The 22743-nt window shown below is 50.2% G+C and overlaps 2 pseudogenes; both read left to right on the top strand.

Annotated features, from left to right (window-relative positions):
* Positions 1-1790: 1790 nt before the first annotated feature.
* On the top strand, positions 1791-2776 carry LOC129634300 (myeloid-associated differentiation marker-like; annotated as a pseudogene).
* A 16818-nt stretch (positions 2777-19594) lies between these two features.
* Positions 19595-21386, top strand: LOC129634509 (myeloid-associated differentiation marker-like; annotated as a pseudogene).
* The last annotated feature ends 1357 nt before the right edge of the window (positions 21387-22743 follow it).

Here is a 22743-nt window from a genome sequence, read left to right as displayed (position 1 = left end):
TGGAGGGACTGTCTTTGGCGGTGACCTGGGCAATTCCGTGGTCTCCAGGGTCCCTGCCACTCTGGCCACATGTCCCTGTCATAGCCCTGAAACCCTTTCACGCCCCTGTTCTCCTGTCTCAGTTCCAGTCCAGGCCCCTCCTCCATGGGAAGGTTGGCTCCATGCCTGCATCCCTTCTGGGTCAGAAGATGCTTACTGGGCTGCCTCAGGGCCACTGGGACCCTGGGATCCACCCCCCTCCCACCCCCCATCATCTCCACTCTGCCCCCCTGACCCCCAGCCCTCTCCCAGGAGCATCCTCAGGGTTGTCTCCTTCTAGGGGTCCCTAGGGGTCCAGCAGGTGCCTCCTCTTCCAGCTCCTGCCCTTAAAAAGGGCTCAGTCATCTGTCCATCCCCATCCCCTCCCTGGATACCCTGAAAGCCTCCACCTCAGCCTCAGACACAGCATCCTTGTTGATTTCCAATCCCTTTTCCCAGCTTGGAAGCTGCTAACCAGTCTCCCAGGCCAGGAAAATCCTCACTCAGGTAGGACTACTTTCTAGATTTTTTTGGACTCTTATCTGGATGGCAGCTTTGAAGCTAAAAAATCAAACATGATGTCAATTTATTCTGTGGTTCCTCATGACGCCACCCCAGAGTCATGCTGGGTTGGAGTCTCCCTGCCCCAGTGGGGAAGAGTCACATGTGAAGGCAAAATTGGGGGGCGGAATTTAGAAGACTTCCTACTTCCCACGTCATCTTGTCCCCACAGCCTTGCTCTCACCCCAGGGCTCCTCCCTGTTCACCTCTGAGGCTGCCCTCCTCCGGATGGGGCTGTGTCCCTCAGATGGCAGCTCCTTCTGGTGATGCTGCAGGGAGGAGAGGCCGGGACACGTGTGTCTTCAGCTTGCTATGGGAGGAGGCCAAGGGCCTTGAAGGTGGGTCCTGGGTCTCAGAGCTCCGAGCTTTGGTCCTGGCCTCCTACCCATGGACCCTGCCGACATGTGGGCTGTAGAGCAAAGTGTTCAAACCCACAGCTTTAGGTGTGTTTTCTGAGTTCCCTCTTCCTGGTCATGCATGCCACCTTAGGTGAAGGCATTTGATTCCTTGAGCCTTAGTTTTCTCATCTATAAGATGGGATTAGCAGTATAATCCACAGTCTCTTTTCTGAAACCCTTGGGTCAGATATCCTCCAGAATTCAGAATTTTTCAGTTTCAGACAAGTGACCTGGTGCATCTATTCTATATGACATAACATCCCACTGGGATCTAGAAGTTCCTTGTAATCAAATACATTAGTGTTTCTACAACTGCACTTTTGAACACCCATAATACATAAAATAAATGAAGATCATAAATTATCCCAGATCTGTTCAGGTCAAATTCGCTACCAAATGAATTTTCAAACATTTTTGTTCAGTTTTCAGAGGATTGAAGGTTTGGGGTTGCAGATAAGGATCATCCTACCTTGTGTCTCTATAGATAATGGCACACAGCACAAAGAGATATAAAAAGTGTTCATGGTTGAGGCCTGACCCAACCCAACTGTGAGGTTTGGGATAAGACAAGTCTCTGACAAGGCCACGGGTGATGAGTGGGGAGAGCCATTCTGGAGTGGCTGTGCTATTACCTGAGAGTCTGAGCCATTGGTTCCAACTCCAAAGATCCTGAGCCTCAGCCATCACAGGGCCCTGAACCTTTTCCAGGCATCTGACTTAATCCACCTCCAAAACTGGATCTTTCTCTGGTGGATCGTCAGGGAAGACCACTGCTGTACTGGTGACTGTGACCTGCCTTACGGTCATGACACCATGTCCACCCGGCGGACATCCCCAAGCAGTGAAGGCATCCTCTGGGTGTTCTGGCTCCTCCGCCTGCCGCAGCTCTGCTCCACCTGCGTGGCCTTCTCGCTTGTGGCTGACATGGGCATTCAGAGAGGGGCCATAGGTAACTGGTCCATGTCCTTCTGGTGTGTCTGTTTCACCATGACCTTCATCATTACCATAGTTGAGCGCTGCAGGCACCCATCCAGCTTTCCTTTCTTCTGGTACAACATCTCGGTCACCTACACCTGCTACGCTGCCCTCATCTGCCTCTCGGCCTCCATCATCTACTCCATCACCTATGTCCAGTTCGTGCCTTATGGTCCTTACAGGGACCGGGCCATTGCCGCCACTGCTTTCTCCTGCATCGTGTCTGTGCTGTATGTCATAGAGGTGGCCGGGATATGGGACTGTTATGAGCTCAAGGAGATCTTCTTCTATGTGCACACCATGAGAGCCCTGCTGAAGGTGCTGGAGACCTTTGTGGCCGGTGTCATCTTTGCCTTCCTCAGCAACACCTCCCTGTACCTGCACTAGCCGGCCCTGGAGTGGTGTGTGGCCGTGTACGCCATCTGCTTCATCCTGGCAGCTGTGGTCCTCCTGCTGGACCTGGCTGAATGGAAATACATGCTGCCGGTCCCCTTCTCCATTTTCCAGCTAGTGCTCAGTCTGCTGTCTGTCCTCTTCTACATCAGTGCTCTGGTCCTCTGGCCGCTCTACCAGTTCAGCGAGGAGCTCGGCGGGCAGCCCCAGAGGCCCAGTGATGGGGACTGCAGGGACGAGCTCACCTATGACATGTGCGCCTGGGACCAGCGCCTGGCTGTGGCCGTCCTGACAGCCATCAACCTGCTGGTTTATGTGGCCGACCTGGGGTACTGGGCCCGCCAGGTGTCTGTAGGGACTGAAGATTAGCCCAGGGACTCCTGATCCTCTGCTCACAGGAGGTATCCTCAGTGAACTCTGACATCCTCTGATGCCCTCTTCCTGGATCGCTCTCTCTCTCCTCACATCCTTCCCCACGCATCTCACTCTCTTTTCTGTTCCTTTCCCTCCTGCTGCTGTCTCCTTCCTGGTTTCTTTGGTTGTTCAATTTCTGTCTTGTCTCTTTCTCTTGCTTCTCTCATTTTTCCTTCATTTTCTGCTTTTTGGCCCTTTTCTGATCATCCTTAGTTTTATCTTCTCCTGTGTCCACCACCTCTCCCCATTTTCCTTCTTCTGATCCATCAGGACCTGAGACCCCTTCCTTCTCTGCCCACCGCCCCCTCCCCCTTCCTAAGGTGCTGACTCCACAGCACACAGCCCTCTGTGCAGCTGATCACATGCTGGGCCTCCTGAGGGGCCTCATTGCCAAAGCGTGTCTGTCCCCCTGGCAGTGCCTTACTGGTGTGGCTGGGAGAGTTTACGGGATGTGGGCAGGTAGGAAGGGATTGGGCTTTTTTTCTCCCTATGGAGCAACTGTATAGTGCACCTCCCCTTTAAGTTAAAAAAAACCTCTGAAGGTCAATAATCTCTAGTGGGCGAGATTCTTGCATGAGATACTCTGGGTTCCTGGGCCCCACTTGGTGCTCAGTCCTCCAAGAGATTGGCTCCAGAATTTTTGCAGGCTCATTAAACATCCATTGCTTAGAGGGCATCTTGGAGGAAGCCAGGGGTAAATGCCTTCCATCCCAACTACTCTCTGGGGAATCAAAAAAAAAAAAAAAAAAAAAAAAAAGCTGGTGAAGATCCCCAGGGTCTTGAAGACACCTGTCTGCAGTGCTTGTGAGGGGCAGTGATGTGGTCCCCCTGACTCAGTGATCAAAACAGCAGATCCTGCCTCTGCAGGCAGAAGAGCATGGACACTGCCAACCTGTCTGAGTGTTTTGTTTTGTTTTTCCTTTTTTTCCTTCTGTTCTGGGGGCCAAAAATTACTGAGTGACTCTGTTCGTCAAGAGAAAGTTTCAAATTTTCTTGGGCGGGTGGTTTGTAGGGTGTGGGGGTTGCTGCTCCCATTGTCAAAGGAACTGTATTGTTGGGTGTGGGAGGACACATACGTGTGTTTTTCTGTGTTGGTTGCTTTTTGATGTTGCTTCCTGCTTCTCTGGGACTCAGGCATAATTTGAACTATATAAATGTGCACAATTTAAAAAGATTTTCTGGAGCCTCTTGTTCCTATCAGCACTGCTGTCAATCATGCTGCTGCTAAGTCGCTTCAGTCGTGTCCGACTCTGTGCGACCCCATAGACAGCTGCCCACCAGGCTTCCCCGTCCCTGGGATTCTCTAGGCAAGAACACTGGAGTGGGTTGCCATTTCCTTCTCCAATGCATGAAAGTGAAAAGTGAAAGTGAAGTCGCTCAGTCGTGTCCGACTCTTTGCGACCCCATGGATTGCAGCCTACCAGGCTCCTCCGTCCATGGGATTTTCCAGGCAAGAGTACTGGAGTGGGCTGCCATTGCCTTCTCCGCTGTCAATCATAGAGAATGGCTTTTTCTATTCTTCCACTTTCATAATAACTTTTTCAACCTCAATATAAACATGAAGGAAAAGAAAGAAAGCAAAACAAAACAAAATCCACATACTGTACTTGCCGCAAATTTGCCTAGAGCTCAGAGGAGTCCCAATCAATTCCCACCCTCACCCAAACAGAGGTCTCTGGGAGCCCCTCCCACTGACTCCCCACCCAGGCCTGGACTAGAGCCTGGGGGTGTGGCCCAGCCTGTGACACTAGATGTTGGGCCCCACCCCAGTGCCCAGGATCCTGTCCCCTAGCTCTTAAAGGGGCCGTGACAGCATCTGGATGCCTCGCTATAAAGGTGTGTGCTGTGTGCATGCTCAGTGCACTGTGTACCTGTGTGTGCGCCCTTGTGCTCCCCTGCACTGAGATCAGCAGGCCTTTACAGTAACTGGTGGCTGTGAAGGTCCCACAGGTCTCCTGTTGTCAATTACAAAGCCTCAGAGCCCAGCATCCTGGCATCACCAGGACCAGAGGGGCTGGCAAGCAGAGCTGCGGGGGAGGGGAGGGGAAGGACCCCCTCTGCTGCCCCTCATTCCTGTCCTGGGATGAAGCGTGTGATCTTCACCCATTGGTAGGGGGGTGCAGGGGGAGGGCTTCCAGAAGGTCATCCTAATGCAGGCAAATCTTAAGAAGGAATGAAATAAAATTCATATTTTAAGGCAAGAGAAGAAAAATTTGCAAATAAAATGTTTCTCTGTCCATTTGGGCCTCCTCCTTCCTTGCTAGTGTGCATTGTGCATTAATCTGACCTCCTAAAGAGCAGAAATATCTGCTCCACCATAGAGATCAATTTTTCTAGCCGAAGCCAGGGAACTTCTTAGAAGATAACACTGCTTACTTACTTACGACCTTACTGGGGTCACTAGATGTATTGCTTGTGTTCTGCCCATTTTACAAGATTCTTATTTCTTGAGTAAATGATGAAAAAAAAAATAAGATAACTAGGCTACTTGAACCTGCCTGCAATGCAGGAGACCCTGGTTTGATTCCTATGGCGGGAAGATCCCCTGGAGAAGGGATAGGCTACCCACTCCTGTACTCTTGGGCTTCCCTGGTGGCTCAGTCAGTAAAGAATCCTCCTGCAATTCAGGAGACCTGGGTCTGATCTCTGGGTTGGGAAGATCCCCTGGAGGAGGGCATGGCAAACCACTCCAGGATTCTTGCCTGGAGAATCCCCATGGACAGAGGAGCCTGGTGGACTGCAGTCCATGAGGTCTCAAAGAGTTGGACACAACTGAGCGACTGAGCATACATAAGCACTGGCTACTTGAAATGAAATATATAATTCTCTAAGATCCATGATTGTAGTAGTGTGATTCTAGATATGAGAAGAAGCAACAAGTGGAAACCATCTCCTGGAACTGAGAGACTTGTAAGACTTGTAAGATAGGTGGTCCAGCCATCTTTTAGCTACTATTGCCAGGACAGGATGAGTAATAGCATGTGAGTGGCCTATCAGTGAAATCCCCATCTGACCTGGGAATGAGCATTCCTAGCACCCTGGGACAAATTGGTGAAAAATGTCTCCTAAACCTTGGTTGAAATTAAGACAGAAATAGAGGGAATTGTATAATAAAGAATGTTGCCGACCACTCAGTTCTACAAGAATCAAGCCAGGACTTCCTTGGTGGTCCAGTGCCTAAGAGTCTGCACTCCCAATGCAGGGGCCCCGGGTTTGATCCCTGGTTGGGCAACTAGATCCCACATACTGCAATTAGGACCCAGCCTAGCCACATACATAAATAAAAATATATGCTTTTGAAAAAGAGAAACAAGTCATTAGCCACTGCAGTCGCTGATCTATAATCCACCCTGGAAGGAAATCAGGGTGAAAATCAGAATAAAGTACTTTGTGCTCTGGGACAAGTGTGAGAGCCAGACCTCAGATAGTTAGATATTTTCAGAAGAATTTTTTTAGGAGCCCAGTTTCTTGCATCTTCCCATATTCAGAAAAGCACTAAAACCATTACCCAAGATATCTGGTCCTCATGAAGAGCAGTAACCTATACCAAGCTGTGGGTCCCCAAATCACATACATCCTGCCCTCCGTCTTACTTCTCCAGGACAGGTCTCAGAGCTTCCTGAGAGACTGTCTCCCCAGTTATACTCATCAGGTTGGCTCCAATAAAACTTCTATTTCTTTCTTAAGTTGACTACTGACTAATTTTTCATTGATAAACACATTGATACACCCAAGTTTTTGTGCAGGAGTATCATATATCATATAAGTATCTTATATTTCCTGAATCAAATGGGACACAGCCCTGGGACCTCACTTCCCAGGAGAATGGAGGTGCCTCTCTGCTTTAGTAAAAGAATTGCCCAGGGTGGGCCCACCTGAGGGGCTCACTGTCCAAGACTGGTGGTTATCAGGGCAGTTGCTCCATCCCTCCTGTTGGAGAGTTAAGGGTCATTTGTCGCAATTCCAAGGCTGGTCCAGTCCCCTCACTGTGGAGCTCAAAAGAGAGTGTAAAGGTCTTCTGCTTAGTCCAACCCTCTCGTCATAGAGGAGGAGCAGCTGGATCCCAGGGAGGGGCAGGACATGTCCAGAGTCACCCTGTGTGTGGCAGAGTCAGAGTCAGGACCCAGGTGCCGTGTCCCCAGGCCGGCTGTCCGTCCATGGCCCCACACTGCTTGTGACAAGTGTGGCCGCAGCATCCTCCAGGCTGGGATTCTGCTCCGTCCACCCTCGTTCTGCACAAACCTGCCCTGTCCCCCCGAGAAGGGCACTCACTGCTGCTGAGTCCATTTTCTCATCTGCTAGATGGGGGAGGGGTGCCAGAGATCCTGGTCCTTCCCAGCGCCACCTTTCCCTGATCTTTTCTGCTGGGAATACAAAGGGACTGATCCCAAAAGGTAGAAGAGGAAATGGAAACCCAGAGTGAGAAAGAGGTAGATTGGGGTCCACAGTCACAAGTGGTCCTGCCTCCAGTCAAAAAGCCCCACAGTTCTGGTCTGGTCTCCCTGGAGATGAACCATGAGTTGCATGGAGAGAAGAGCCCAAGAGATCTGGTTTCTGGTTTCAGTTCTGCCACAGGATAACTCATGAGCATGGATGAATCTTGTCACCGATTTGAGCTCCAGTTTCCCTTTTATAAAATAGGCAAATTAGGCTAAAATCGTGGTTTTTAAGCTATGTCCTCTGGAGACCTTGGTTTCTTGTGAGATGGTGGGGTTGCAAGTAGGGTGTTGGCCCACCCCACATTTTCTCGAACCAGAGCAATCTGGCTTGAATCAAACTCCCACTCAAGATCTCATTTGAAAATAAGACTGGAAAGATTGGAGGTGATTCATATGCTCATCTTTAGGATGGTGGTTAATGAACTATGGTGTAGACAGAAGAAGGAATACTAAACAGCTGGAAAAAATGAGGATGCTCTCAAATAATGATAAGGAAATATCTCCAGTGTATACAGAGTAAAAAAGTAAGATATATAGTATGCTATTTTAAACTGTATAATAGGGAGAGAAATACAATAAAAATAAAAATATCTATAGATGATTGGTTTGCTTCGAGAAACACAGAAAGGAACCCCATGAGCTCAGTGGAAAAGATGCCTGGTCTTAATCAGGAAGAGGAACTGAAGAGAGAGTAGATGGAGCCACAGGTAGAAATGAGGTTTCTCAATATATGGCTTTTAAAAGAATATTTTTATTTTGAACCATGTAAATATATTACCTTTTCAAGAAAATAAAATTTAAGTTTGAAAACTATACCAACTGGAGAAGAAGGGTCAGGGGAGGGATAGTTGGCAGATGGTTTCCATGTTCCCTGCAACTTTGATGGACAGTCTGGGGGAGGAGCTGAGAGATGCCCACACAAACCTGTCTCCAAAGGCAGAGCGAAGGGAGGTGCCTTGGGTCCAGCGGCTGGGGAGGGGGAGCTGTGGCCCCCAAGCCCACCTGCTATGACCAGGACTCCCCCAGCCCTTTAGCACATACAGTTGATTGAGAAGCCAGACGGTGCCCAAGCCTCAGGCCCTACCCTTGCTCCCTGCCTGGCCTGGGCTCTCTGTCTCCCAAGGCAGTGGCCAGAGGCTCCCTCCTCAGCCGGCCAGCCAGAGCCTCCTCCAGGCATCGTGACTCCAGCTGACGCCCCCACTCCCCAAGACTGTGACCTGAGCCGCATCCAGATCAGAGCCCGGGGCACAGATGTTCCCATTCTCTGGCTCTGGAGCAGCTTCTTGGAATAATCATGGAGATAGCCTTCCCTAATTTACCTTTGAGTGGAGAGAAGAGGATTTCTTCTCTCCTGGGACATCAGGCACCTGGTTATCTGCCCTGGGAAACAGTGCAGGATGCCAGTCCTGGCCCTTGTCTCTGTGTTTGTCTCCTGTCTCAAGGTGGCTATAGGGAGGCAGATGAGCTGAGGAGAAGGCAGTGTCTAAGGTCTCCACGCTCTCTCTGGCATTTTCTGGCTGGCTCGTCAACAGGAAGTGGTCTGGCTGAGATGAGGGCACTGCTGCAGGACCTCTGCTTGGGGCATTGCAGTTAGACCAGGACAAACAGGAGCCCGGAGATTATTCCTGGACCCAAGAGAAGAGGGAAGGGGCTCAGCTTTTCCTGAGGTTCTAGTACCTGCTGAGTTTTGCAGGAAGCCAGACTTGAATTCCAGGCTCTGACGAGGAGTAACTGTGTAACCTTGAGCAAAAGATATAATGTAGTTTTGGGGCCTCAGTTCAACATCTATAAAATGGGGATGACAATAAATATATCTCTGAAGATGAAATAGAAATAAGTCACCTAGTCAGAGTGTTGTTGCTGCACAAATGGCTATTCCGTTCCTCTTGGGTCTCAGGTACAATGCCAAATCCAGGGAGAGTTTAAGATCTTGAACCAAGTATCCAGGCTCAAATCCCAGCTCTGCCACTTCCTGTCTGTGTGATCTTGACCAGTTGACCTTTCTGTGCCTGTGAAAATGGGGACACAGAGTGCATAGTTCAGGGGCTGCAGGGAGGAACAAATGAATCAGAGCAGAGCTCGACCTGCAGTGAGCACAACACGTGTGACCTCTTGTAACTGTTGTGTCCACCACAGCCTCGCTGCAGCCCCAAGTCCTCAGGGCCCCTTTCTCAGCCGACAGAACCTGTGAGCTGTAATCTGAGGTCTCTTTTGGAGCCAGGCTGGGCTGGTGAGATTCTTTTCTGAATCTGCTTCTGACCAGGTGTTGGGAGGTGATGACGGGAGCTCCGTTCAAGCCCATCTCCTCACCCCCAGTCCAACCAGCATCTGTTTCCATAAATCCCTCCAGTGCTTTGTCTGGAAGAAGAGTGAACTTCCTCAGGCAACAAAGTTCTCAGAAACCATCCATTTGGGCAGCTCATGGAGTGGGGCTCCCTCTGGGCATCCTCCCCTCCCTACATTGACCCTGACAAACCTTAGGACAAATGACGCCCTCTCAGCACTACAGCCAAGGGAAGGCACTCCCCTGGTCCCAGCTGCAGCCTGCTTGCCCCTCGGGCTCCCAGCTGCCCACCGCTGCCCGCAGCACGCCATCCCTCAGGCCAGCAGGTGACTGCAGTGGTCCACGTCCCTGCTGAGCCAGGGCCAGCTGCCCATCAGCCCAGACACTGCCCCCAGGAACGCTCTCGTTGCTAGGCTGGGGCCACTCCTTATGCTAATCCCTAAGAAGAAAGAGCTTGTGTTTCTGGTGCTTCAGGCAGAAGGAGGGATTCCAGAATATTCTGTTCCCGGACCCTGCAGAGGCTGGCAGAGACCCAGATCCCTCCATCATCTCAACCTCTGTCCTCCACCACAGGACCCTGGCACCCCTGCTTTCTCCTATTCCCACTCCACAAACTTGTTTTAAGCTTTGTTCTTGGTGTCAAGAAGTTGCTCCTTATAGGCATGTAAGGAAACAGGATTTTGTGTCATCAAACAAATAGGGGGACAGAGTCCCCAGTCCATTTGTAGGAAGCTGTTATTTTTTTGTTGAAACAGGCCTGATATGTTATGTGTATATTATTATGACCTATTGTAAAATAGAATGCAAAACTCTACATTCAGCTTCAAGTAAACGCTGAGGCTTCAAACATAAACACTACAATATAGAGGCACCAGGTAGAGCATTTGCCTCTTTCACTCATGACTATATTCCCAGCACTGAACTGGGCTGACACAAGCAGTATTTGTTGAATGAATATGACTTTATCATATAGGCTTATGAATTTTACCTCACAGCCTCACGATCCAGGCCTGCAGTAGCATCCAGTGTGTGCTTCCAATGGCCATGGCGCCTGGACCAGCTGCCCTTGGCTGTGCCCTGGCTGCCTAGCTCCTGCCTTCCTGGTCTGAGCCTATTTCTGAGCCTGGTCCCACCCTAGTAATTCTCTAAGCTACCCAGCAGCTCTCTAGTACAGTTGTTCTCTGCTGAAGTTGCCAGAGATGTTCTCTGCAGGTCTAATCAAGAGCCCATCATGTCTAAAAGCAGGTGCTAATAATCTCTATTTTCTGGGTGATGAAACTGAGGCTTAGAGTATCATTGACTGAGCACAGGACTGCCATGTTCCAGACTGAACTCTGGTCTCAGTTCAGGGTTGGGGGATGTGTAGACATGTCAGCGGAAAGGCCATGAGATGACCAAGAGGAATTGGGAGAAGTTCTCAGTGGCTGGAGGGAGGGAGGCAAAGAGGCAAGAGAGGTAGAAAGAGGTGTGAGCTTTCAGGGCTTTGGAGGTGATATTTTGGAATGTGTGTTTCATCCTGAGGGAGCAAAGAGAAGCCTGAAAAGTGTTCTTAGTTAAGTTCAGTCCAAAGTAGACATTGAGGTAAAGAATGGAGACAGAGTCATTAGCAGGAAGCTTATGGCTGGAGAAGGCAATGGCATCCCACTCCAGTACTCTTGCCTGGAAAATCCCATGGGCAGAGGAGCCTGGTGGGCTGCAGTCTATGGGGTCGCTAAGAGTTGGACACGACTGAGTGACTTCACTTTCACTTTTCACTTTCATGCATTGGAGAAGGAAATGGCAACCCACTCCAGTGTTCTTGCCTGGAGAATCCTAAGGATGGGGGAGCCTGGTGAGCTGCCATCTCTGGGGTCGCACAGAGTCGAATACGACTGAAGCGACTTAGCAGCAGCAGCAGCAGCAATATGGCAGGAGAGCGAGTGAGGGGATGGATGGATCTGGACCAGGTGGTGACTCTAGAAATGAAGAAGAGAGAGGATGGATTCACAAGTATTTTGTGAAAAGCATCTGTGAAGGTGCTGCCATTGACTGAATGAGAAAGATGAGGAAGGATCAGCATGTTTTGGGGCCGGGAGTTTCAAGAAGTGGGATTGGACATGTTGAGTGTGAGGTACCATACATGATTCAGAGAGAGCACTCAGGAGGTAGCTGGATAAGACTCTAGCACTCAGCAGAGATTAGCTCTGGAGGCAGGAATTGCGATGTTTTTTTACTTCGCAAAAGTAAATTTACTTCAGCCTATTTACTTCATTCAGCATCTTCTTAAATGTCATATCCATGGAGCAGTCTTATCTACTCCCCACATTCCAATAACTGCCTCTTCACCTCTTTTCCCCTTGTCATTATATTTATTACCAGATAACATGCTATTATATATTGGTTTGCATATTATCCATCTAGATAAGTAGGATTCGTGAGGGAAGAAACTATTGGTTCCATTCTCTGCTCTCTGTCCAGTGCCTAGAACACTCAAAGCCATCTGACTGGATAAGGACTAGAAGGTGCACAGAGAAGAGGGGGTTGAGGCTGGAGTCCTGAGGACCTGAGACCCTCAGACAATGGGACAGGAGGAGGACAAGGGAGAAAAGGACGGATGGGAGGCTGAGGAGCAGGGGGACCATCACTCCAGAGAATGGTTCCTGGTGAATTGAGGGCAGAGAGCCATTTCTTAATAAACTTCCTCCCTCTAGAAGCACAAGAGCCGGGCCTCAGGTGCAGGTGGAGGAACAGCACGTGTATCTGGAGGGGCCTCCAGGAAACGAGGAGGCAGGAGCCCAGGCCGCCTCCCTGAGCTCCAGCTGGTTCCCCCTTTCTTAGCCTCCCTTCCCAGAGCACACTCAGTGGGTGGTGCCCAGAGGGAGGGGCGGGGCGCTGGGAGCACCTGGGACGGAGCCTGAGATGTTAAGAGAGCAGAAGGGAGAGGTGAGGTTACAGCTGTCCCTGGGGCATCAAGTGTCAGTAATCCTGGCCCCTCCCCTCATCAAGACCAGTCGAATGTTTGCTCTCAAATATTTCATAAATCTGCCCCTGCCCTCCACCCCTGAAGTGTCTTTGCTCAAGGCCCATCATCCCATATGTGGACTCTACAATCAGCCTCCAAACTGGCCACCCAGCTTATTGGCCAGCCTCCACCCCATTTTCCTCCTACACCCAGAGTGTCAGTTCCAGAGTGGGCCTCTGATGGATCAGCCCCTCCTTAGAGAATGTCAGCGAGGCCTCATCACTTACAGCTAAGATCCTACTTGTGTCTCTGGTGTCCAGGTCCATCTACACTGAGCCCTGTCTGCTGCTCCTGCAACACCTCCCTTCCTCCCACCTCACCTGTTGTGCTCACGTGAAACCCAGGAGCTGCCCACATCAGATTACTTCCCAGAAGTGTCACTCTGGAAGCAATCAGAGATGGAGTTGTTGGAATCAAGGAAGACCTCCTGGAGGAGGTGATTAAAAGTCAAGTCTTAAAGGACATATAAAAAGGTTAACAAAGCAAAGAAGTGAGGAAGAGTTTTGGGGTATATGATTTGCTCGAGGATCTCATGAAGTTTCAATGGCAGATTGGATGTGACTCTTGCTTGTGTGTGGGAGGATGGAGAAGAGAGAATTGACTCTGGCCAACTGGAGGCTGGTCTATATGCCCACTTGGGTCAGGAATGAGGTTTGGGGTAGCAGAAAGTAACGAGTTGGAGCTGAGACACTTCTCTAAAGCTAGACCACCTTGTTCACAAATTCAGAGGTAGAGTAGACAAGGAAAAGCATGCCCTTCAGCAAGAGGAAATGTCAAGGCTAATACCCACCTTGACAGGAATTTTGGATTTTTTTTTTAAGTCTCCACAAGAGAAGCAAAATCTAAGTCTTCATTTCCGGTGAAATGGGCCCAAATATACATGACCTCTGAGGTCAAACAATGCCAACCTGGAAATTAACACAATTGGACCCACAGGTGTTTGGCCTGGAGGGTCCTGAGCAGAAGCAAATGTTGGATGAAGCTTCCAATAAAGGTGTCAGGACTGTCCCAGAAAAGCGAGTCCTGTAAAAGGCGGAGGGGCGGGGGGAGGGGTGTCACAGTTTAATGACAAAGTACGTGAGGGATCAACCTGCTGTGAGTCCCAGGAACTCCAGTGAATGCACACCAGTATGAAATACTCAGCAAACCAGTACACTTTGATAAACAAATACACTAATGATAAACACATTAGAAAAAGACACGGTGAAAAAAAGACAGGAAGATAGGAGAGAGAACTGTAATGGGTTGAAGAGGGTCCTCCTGAAACTCATGTCTACTCAGAACCTCAGATCGTGGCCTTATATAGAAGCATGGTGATGCAAACATACTTAACTAAAGATCTGGGGATGGAAATCATCCTGGATGGAGGGTGGGACCACAGTCCAGTGACTGGTGTCTTTACAAGAGAAAGGACGCAGAGATTTACACACACAGAGTTGAGAGAAGATGAGCACATGAAGACAGAGATGGAATTAAGGCGGGGAGCTACAAGATAAGGGGTCTCCAGAAGCTAAAGGAGGCAAGGATGGACCCTCTTGGAGTATCACAGGCAGCACAGCCCTGCTGACACCTTGATTTCAGACTTCTGACCTCCAGAACTATGAGAGAATAAATCTCTCTTGTATTAAACCACCAAGCTCATGGTAACCTTATGCAACAGCCCTAAGAAATAAAAATAAATAAAGAATTGGAAAGTATAGTCTCTCATATTTTTATAAATTACCAGAAAAGCTAGCTCACCTACTCTAGAGCATGGTAGTCACATGCAGGTCCCCTTGTTATTTCCTGTTCCCCCAGTGTCTGAGACTCACAGGGGAGGGTCCACTGATCTAGAGAAGGGGAGTCAGTCCAAATGCCCACAGAAATAAGTAAACGGGATGGAGAGGACTAGGGCCCCTGGAGAGGACCAGCTGCACCTGCCAGGGTAGAAAAGAAGGAGGCCCTGTGCATGACACACTCTCATGTGTATAAAATGGAAAAACAATACAGATATGCCCTACAAACATGTGCATTTATGTACACACATTTCAGAACATATGAAATGTGTTGAAGATTGTACATGAGGTTGAGGACACAAATGCTCCCTGGATGGAGGGTTGGACGTTCCTGTGAACAGGCAGGAAGCCTGGTCATGCCCAAGAGAAGAAATCAGGACATGTGAGATGATCATAGACTTGCTTTATGTCAATTATACAGGAGAATAACAGAAATATAGAAAACTACATGAAGATATGAATGGAAAACAATATAGAGAGCATAGCCACATCAGCTCCAGCCCCTCCCCCCAACCCAACCCCTCAAGGACACACAGCCCGGTGACACCAGACCTCCTGAGGCTTCCAAAGGAGCTGGGAGTCTGAATTTTCATGCGAAATTAAACCACTGCCGCTTCCAAACCCTTAGGGAAAGAAATAGTGATTCTATATCATTTCTTCATAAAAATACTGTGATGGGAAACTGAACACATCAAGAGTCCACCTGCAGTGCAAGCTGGTTTGCAGCCCCTGATCTGCAGCAAATCAAGCTGCATGTGCTGATGTCCAGAGGGGGCCAGGGCCTTCTGGGTCCTCTGTGAGGGGGGCGGGGAGGGGAACAGGTAGGGGGCATGGATTGAGAGTGCCGTGCCAGAAACCCTCTGAGGAGCCCTTCACGTGCTTTTATTCATTTAATTGATACATAGTAGGTTATAAGCCCAGTGCACAGATGGGGAACCTGAGGCTCTGATGAGTAAATGGACAGGATCATCCAGTTATGAGATGTCTTATCCTTGTCACTCTGGTGTCCATCTTCCCTCTTCCTTCTCTGTCCTTCTGGCATCGCCTCCTTCTTTCCTCTGTCCCGGCCATGACCTTCCCGGCTCCTTGTCTTCCAGTCCACACACCTGGCTGCTGGGCAGGCAGGGCTCAGCCATATCCAGGCTGTGATCTCTCTGGGGCACCATGTCCAGGCTCATAGATTAGAGTGGAGGAGGGGCTGCTGGGAGACTCAGGCAAACCTCTTGCTTTCCAGGTGGGGGAACTGAGGCCCAGAGAGGGCACAGGCCTCACCCAGGGTCACACAGAAGGAACCTCATCCTCTCCTTCCCCAAGCCCTCCGTCTGTGCCATTAAATGGGTCCAAAGAGATGGGAATACCAAACCACCTGACCTGCCTCTTGAGAAATCTGTATGCAGGTCAGGAAGCAACAGTTAGAACTGGACATGGAACAATAGACTGGTTCCAAATAGGAAAAGGAGTACGTCAAGGCTGTATATTGTCACCCTGCTTATTTAACTTATATGCCGAATACATCATGAGAAACGCTGGGCTGCAAGAAGCACAAGCTGGAATCCAGATTGCCGGGAGAAATATCAATAACCTCAGATATGCAGAGGACACCACCCTTATGGCAGAAAGTGAAGAGGAACTAAAAAGCCTCTTGATGAAAGTGAAAGTGGAGAGTGAAAAAGTTGGCTTAAAGCTCAACATTCAGAAAACGAAGATCATGGCATCCGGTCCCACCACTTCATGGGAAATAGATGGGGAAACAGTGGAAACAGTGTCAGACTTTATTTTTTGGGGCTCCAAAATCACTGCAGATGGTGATTGCAGCCATGAAATTAAAAGACGCTTACTCCTTGGAAGGAAAGTTATGACCAACCTAGACAGCATATTCAAAAACAGAGACATTACTTTGCCCACAAAGGTTCATCTAGTCAAGGCTATGGTTTTTCCAGTGGTCATGTATGGATGTGAGAGTTGGACTGTGAAGAAAGCTGAGTGCCGAAGAATTGATGGTTTTGAACTGTGGTGTTAGAGAAGACTCTTGAGAGTCCCTTGGACTGCAAGGAGATCCAACCAGTCCATCCTAAAGGAGATCAGTCCTGGGTGTTCTTTGGAAGGACTGATGCTAAAGCTGAAACTCCAATACTTTGGATACCTAATGTGAAGAGTTGACTCATTGGAAAAGACTCTGATGCTGGGAGGGATTGGGGGCAGGAGGAGAAGGAAACGACAGAGGATGAGATGGTTGGATGGCATCACCGACTCGATGGACATGAGTTTGAGTGAACTCAGGGAGTTGGTGATTGACAGGGAGGCCTGGCGTGCTGTGATTCATGGGGTTGCAAAGAGTCGGACATGACTGAATGACTGATGTAAATGTCTTAGATGTAAATTGCAGGGTCATTTTGTTGAGGTAAGTTGGGAACAGCTTCGGGGACAGATACCCCCATCAGCCCTCATGCCAGTGCCCCTCCCCCCCCCCCCCCCCCGGCATGCCCACTGGGAGGCCAGCAGGCTCCAGTGCTCCCCTGCAATTGGGGCTCAGGGAGCTTTGTGAGTCCAGGGAGGTTCTCAGGTTTGCTCTGTGTTTCTCTTTCCAGCCTCAGCTTGTCCCAGGGTTTATTATCAGCAAAGGTGACAAGGCCCCTGATGGTAGGAAGCTGGCTGGGGCTCAGGGTGCTGGCCCTTCAGCCCTGGGGGCCTCTCAGCAAATAGTCCCTTGGAAACAGGGCAGCGGTCCCTGCGGAGGGGGCGGGCTGGGAGAGGCCTCACTCCCCCCACACACTGGACCGTGGAGGAGCCCCTGTGTGAGCAGGACTGCAGCCCTGGCTGGCGGGACTGTCTTGGGCAGGTGACCTGGACAATTCCGTGGTCTCCAGGGTCCCTGCCACTCTGGCCACGTGTCCCTGTCACAGCCCTGAAACCCCTTCAGGCCCCTGTTCTCCTGTCTCAGTTCCAGCCCAGGCCCCTCCTCCATGGGAAGGTTGGCTCCATGCCTGCATCCCTTCTGGGTCAGAAGACACCTACTGGGCTGCCTCAAGGCCACTGAGACCCTGGAATCCACACCCGTCCCCACCCAACTCATCCCCAATCTGTCACCTAGCCCCCACTCCAGTCCTGGTTGCCTTCTCAGGGCTGTCCCCTCCTAGGGGTCCAGCAGGTGCCTCCTCTTTCAGCTCCTGCCCTTAAAAGGGGGCCAGTGATCCGTCCATCCCCACCCCCTCCCTGGGATGCCCTGAAAGACTTCACATCAGAATCAGACACAGCATCCTTGTTCATTTCCAATCCCTTCTTCCCAGCTTGGAAGCTGCTAACCAGTCTCCCAGGCCAGGAGAATCCTCACTCAGGTAGGACTGCTAAGTTACTTCAGTTGTGTCCGATTCTGTGTGACCCATAGACGGCAGCCCACCAGGCTTCCCCGTCCCTGGGATTCTCCAGGCAAGAATACTGGAGTGGGTTGCCATTTCCTTCTCCAATGCATGAAAGTGAAAAGTGGAAGTGAAGTCGCTCAGTCGTGTCCGACCCTCAGCGACCCCATGGACTGCAGCCTACCAGGCTCCTCCGTCCATGGGATTTTCCAGGCAAGAGTACTGGAGTGGGGTGCCATACTTCTAGATATTTCCAGACTTGAATCTGGATGGCAATTTTGGAGCTTATAAGCTAAACATTATGTTAATTTATTCTGTGGTTCCTCCGGGACACTCCACCTTGGAGTCATGCTGGGTTGGAGTCTCCCTGCCCCAGTGCGCAAGAGTCACATGGGAAGGAAAAATGCAGGGGAGGGGATTCAGAACAGTTCCTATTTTCCATGTCATCTTGTCCCCACATCCCCGATGCCGGGAGCCGGCATATTGCATATTGAGTGCATATTGCATATTGAGTGCAGCACTTTCCACAGCATCATCTTTCAGGATCTGGAATAGCTCAACTGGAGTTCTATCACTGCTGGGAGCCAGCGTGAGGCACTCCGCCCATGACAAAGGTCATGAGGAAGGAGGCTCGGCATACGCAAAGGCGGGATCGAGCCTCAGGAGTCCCCCTGGAAATTCTCGAGCATCTACCCCCAAAACCAGAGTCTGCCTACTTTCTGCTTTGTGCTTTCACCTACACCTCTGACTTTACGGGGGGCTGTCTCCCACTACCTCTCTCTGAAAAGAGAGTTAGCTTACAGCTCCAGTTAATAATTCTTGGATGTGACAGTGTTTCAACCTACAAACTCCTTTGGAAATCCTCTAGCCTGCCTGAATGGGTTTTTCCGGCCACATGTGATTGTTCAGAGCCTCCCAACTGTGAGAGGCAGGAGATGTTCTAAACTGCCTAAACACAGATTCCTTTGAGTAGTTAAAAGATTGATTAGAAATTGTATTGGTGAAGGGTTTTTCACTTGTTGGGCCAATGTTTGCTGCTAAGTCTCCATACTCCTTACCTACTGTGTCCTTGGCAGTGTATTGATTGATATAATGGGTGTATAGAAATGTAAAATGCAGCTTTGTCTAATGCTTTTTGGAAGGCTGGTGCCTGACTTTGGAATAATCACCTTTAGAGAAAAATAAGTTTCTTAAAATGTTAACAGGCCTCCGGGCAAGAAGATGATGTCAATCACCTGAACTTTTGCATATGATAAGTTTGAAAGCCTGGCTTCGATTAGGACCAGGAACTGCTGTCCTTGCATGACTCCACCCCTTCCCCCATTATCCTCTATGCACAACTTTAGGTATAAAAACTACTTTGGAAAATAAAGTGCGGGCCTTGCTCACCAACGCTTGGTCTCCCCATGTCATTCTTCCCTTTAACTTCCAGCTGAGTGTCCATCTGGAGCGTGGATATCCTCTGCGACCATTTATTTGCCTGGGCTTCTAAGACCCACTCGAGAAGGTGTCTAAGGTGGGGCACCTTCCGCTATTCGAGAGGGCGCCTGCGGCCTCCGTGGTCAGAGCTAACCTGGTGTCACGGGTTATATTGATTTTCCGCGTAAACCAAGCCACTCAGCTTCTTTTCTCCACTGAATTTTCCTACTGAGCTATCCTTATTTCAGCCGCTTTTCTCCACTGAATTTCCTCACTGAGCTATCCTTATTCTATTACTCTTTGTATCCTTAATTAAAGTGTAATTAAGCAGTTATTCCCTGACCCTCGCCTAGCCGTCTCTCCTTCGAATACCCTGGATCAGCCGGGGCTGGTCCCCGGCACCCACAGGCCTTGCTCTCACCCATGGCTCCTCCCTGTTAATCTCTGAAGCTGCCCTCCCCCGGGTGGAGCTGTGTCCTCTCAGATGGCAGCTCCTTCCAGTGATGGCTCCTGGGAGGACAGGCCAGGACACGTGTCTCCAGGTTGCTGTGGAAGGAGGCCATGGCCCTGAAGGTGTGTCCTGGGTCTCAGAGCCCCGAGCTTTGGTCCTGGGCTCCCACTCTGGCTGACCTGCTGAACTGTAGAGCAAAGCGCTCAAACCTACAGCTTTGGCATTTTCATCTGGATTTCCCACTCCTATCTATGGGGCAACCTCAGGGAAATGCTTAACCACCCAGCTTCAGTTTTCTCATCTGTAAAATGTGGTTAGCAGTACAATCCAATATCCCATTTCTGAAACCTTTGGGTCTGCTCCAGAATTCTGAATTTTTCAGCTCCATGGTGCATCTACTCTGTGTGATATCACACTCACTGGGGTCTGAAAGCACCTTCTAATCAGATACAGGAGTGTTTCTGCAACTGAACTTTTGAACATAAATTTCTCATGTTTGTTCAGGTCAAAACTTGTTACCAAATGAGTTTTTTCAAAATTCTTTTTTCAGTTTTTATAGCCTTGAAAGGTTGGGATTGCAGATAAGGACCAGCCTAACTTCTGTCTCCATAGATAAAGGTACACAGCTCAGAGAAAATATTCATGCTTTGAGGCCAGACCAAACATGGCTATAAGGTTTGGGATAAGACGAGTCTCCTGACAAGGCCAAGGCTGATGTGGGAGAAACATTCTGCAGCGGCTGTGCTGTCACCCGAGTGTCTGAGCCACTGGTTCCAACTCCGCAGATCCTGAGCCTCGGCCCTCACAGGGCCCTGAGCCTTTTCCAGGCATCTTGACTCCAGAGCTGGATCTTTTTCTGGTGGGTGTCAGCAAAGACCACTGCCGTATCGATGACCTAGGCCTGCACAACCATCAGGACCTCCACAGGATCGTCCTCAGGCCTGGGCTCTGACCATCATCATGGGCTACTTTCTCCGCCTGCTGCAGCTGCTCTCCACCTGCGTGGCCTTCTCCCTGGTGGCTGGTGTGAGCACTTTGCAGGTGGCTGCAGGTAACTGGTCCATATTTGTCTGGTGCTTCTGCTTCATCGTGACCTTCATCATCCTCATAGTAGAGTTGTGTGGGCTTCAGTCTCGCCTCCACCTCTCCTGGGATGGCTTTCTCATCACCAGCGCCTCCTGTGCCACCTTCTTATGTCTCTCAGGCTCCATCGTCTTTGCCACCGCCTGCATCCAGTTGCTGCCTCACAGCCCCTTCGGTGACCACGCCATTGCGGTCACTGCCTTTTCCAGCCTTGCATCTGTGGCTTATGCCACTGAAGTGGTCTGGACCTGCGCCCGGTCTGGAGAGTTCTCCTGCTCTGTGCTCACCTTGCCAGGCCTGCTTCACAGGCTGGAGATCTTCGTGGCCTGTGTCATCTTCGCCTTCATCAGCAGCCCCCATCTGTACGTGCACCAGCCGGCCCTGGAGTGGTGCGTGGCCGTGTATTCCATCTGCTTCCTCCTGTCAGCCGTGACCCTCCTGCTGAACTGGTACAACTGGGACAACAGGCTGCCTGTCCCCGTCCCCCTTGTGCATTTGGGGCTGACCCTGCTCTCCGCCCTCCTCTATGCCTCCGCTGTGGTCCTCTGGCCGCTCTACCAGTTCAATGGGGAGTTCGGCGGGCAGCCCCAGAGGTCCAGCGACGTGAGCTGCCGTGATAAACTCAGCTCCTACATGTGCACCTGGGACCAGCGACTGGCTGTGGCCGTCCTGACTGCCGTCAATCTGCTGATTTACGTGGTGGACCTGGTGGACTTGGCCCGCCGCTTTTTTTATCAGCTTCTGAGGCTCTGCACCAGGCCCCCCGATTCCCTCTTATTGTCAGTGGAGGCATCTTCACCAAGCTCAGTCGTCCTCTGATGTCCTCTTCCTGGCTCCCTCTCTCCCTTCTCACATCCTTTCCCATTCATCTTGCTCTTTCCTGTTTCCTTCCCTCCTTCTTCTCTGTCTCCCTTCTGTCTCCTGTGCTTGCCCGTAATTCTGTTTTGCCTCTCTCTTGTGTTCCATCTTTTCTACATTTTCTGCTTTTTGGCCCTTTTCTGTTCTTCCTTGGTTTTCTCATCTCCTGTGTCCTGATCACCACTCTCCATCTTCCTTCTTCTGATCCATCAGGACCTGAGACTCCTTCCCCCTCTGCCCTCTCACCTCCTAAGGTGCTGACTCCACAGCACACAGCCCTCTGTGCAGCTGTGCACACCCTGGGCCTCTGGAGGCTCTGGTTGTCTGTCACTCTGGCTATGTCTTAGTTGGTACAGGTGTGTGGAGTGGGGTGAGTGCGGGTAGCTAGGGATTGGACCCCGTTTTTCCCAGTGGAGGGGGTTGTAGAGTATTATTGTTGTTTAGTTTCTCAGTTGTGTCCGACTCTTTGCGACCCCATGGACTGCAGCACACCATGCTTCCCTGTCCTTCACCATCTCCTGGAGCTTGCTCAAATGCATGTCCGTTAAGTCAGTGATGCCATCTAACAATCTCATCCTCTGTCACTCCCTTCTCCTCCTGCCTACAATCTTCCCCATCATCAGGGTCTTTTCTAATGAGTCGGCTTCTTTTTAAGTTAAAACAAAATCTCTGGAGGTCAATAATTCCCAGTGGGTGGGAGTCTTGAAGCAGAGACCTTGGGTCCCTGGGCCCCATCCGGTGCTCAGCCCCACCTGAGATTGGCTCCAGAATTTTTGCAGGTTCACTAAACACCCACTGCCTAGAGGGCTTCTTAGAGGAAGTTGTGATGACTTTCATCCCAATTACTTTCTGGACATCAAAGTAGGAGCTGGCAGAGAACCCCAGGGTCTTAAAGACACCTGTCTGCAGTGTTGGTGAGGGGCAGCGATGTGGCCCTCCTGCCTCAGTGATCAAAATGGCAGGTCCTGCCTCTGCAGGGAAAAGAGTGTGGCCCCTGCAGCCTTAAAGGTGATGTTAGCCTGGATTTTTTTTCCCTTCATCAGGAAGGCAAAAATTAGTGAATATCCCTATTCCTAAAAGGGAAGTTTCTTTTCATTCTTTTTCCCAGCGGGGTTACTTCAAACAGTGGAAATTCCTTCTGCCATAGTGAAAGGAATTGCATCCCTGACTGCTGCACACAGAAGTACGATTCTATGTATCAGTGGTTTCTCTGCTGCTTCCTGCTTCTCTGGGACTCATGAATAAGATGGTCTAAATGAATGTATAAGTATGTATATCTTACTCCCAGGAGCTTCTGGTTCCATCAGCCCTTTGCCAT

The sequence above is a fragment of the Bubalus kerabau genome, chromosome 19 (genome assembly GCF_029407905.1).
Source record: "Bubalus kerabau isolate K-KA32 ecotype Philippines breed swamp buffalo chromosome 19, PCC_UOA_SB_1v2, whole genome shotgun sequence".
Taxonomy (NCBI): Eukaryota; Metazoa; Chordata; class Mammalia; order Artiodactyla; family Bovidae; genus Bubalus; species Bubalus kerabau.
This window is presented reverse-complemented; position numbering and strand designations above follow the sequence as displayed.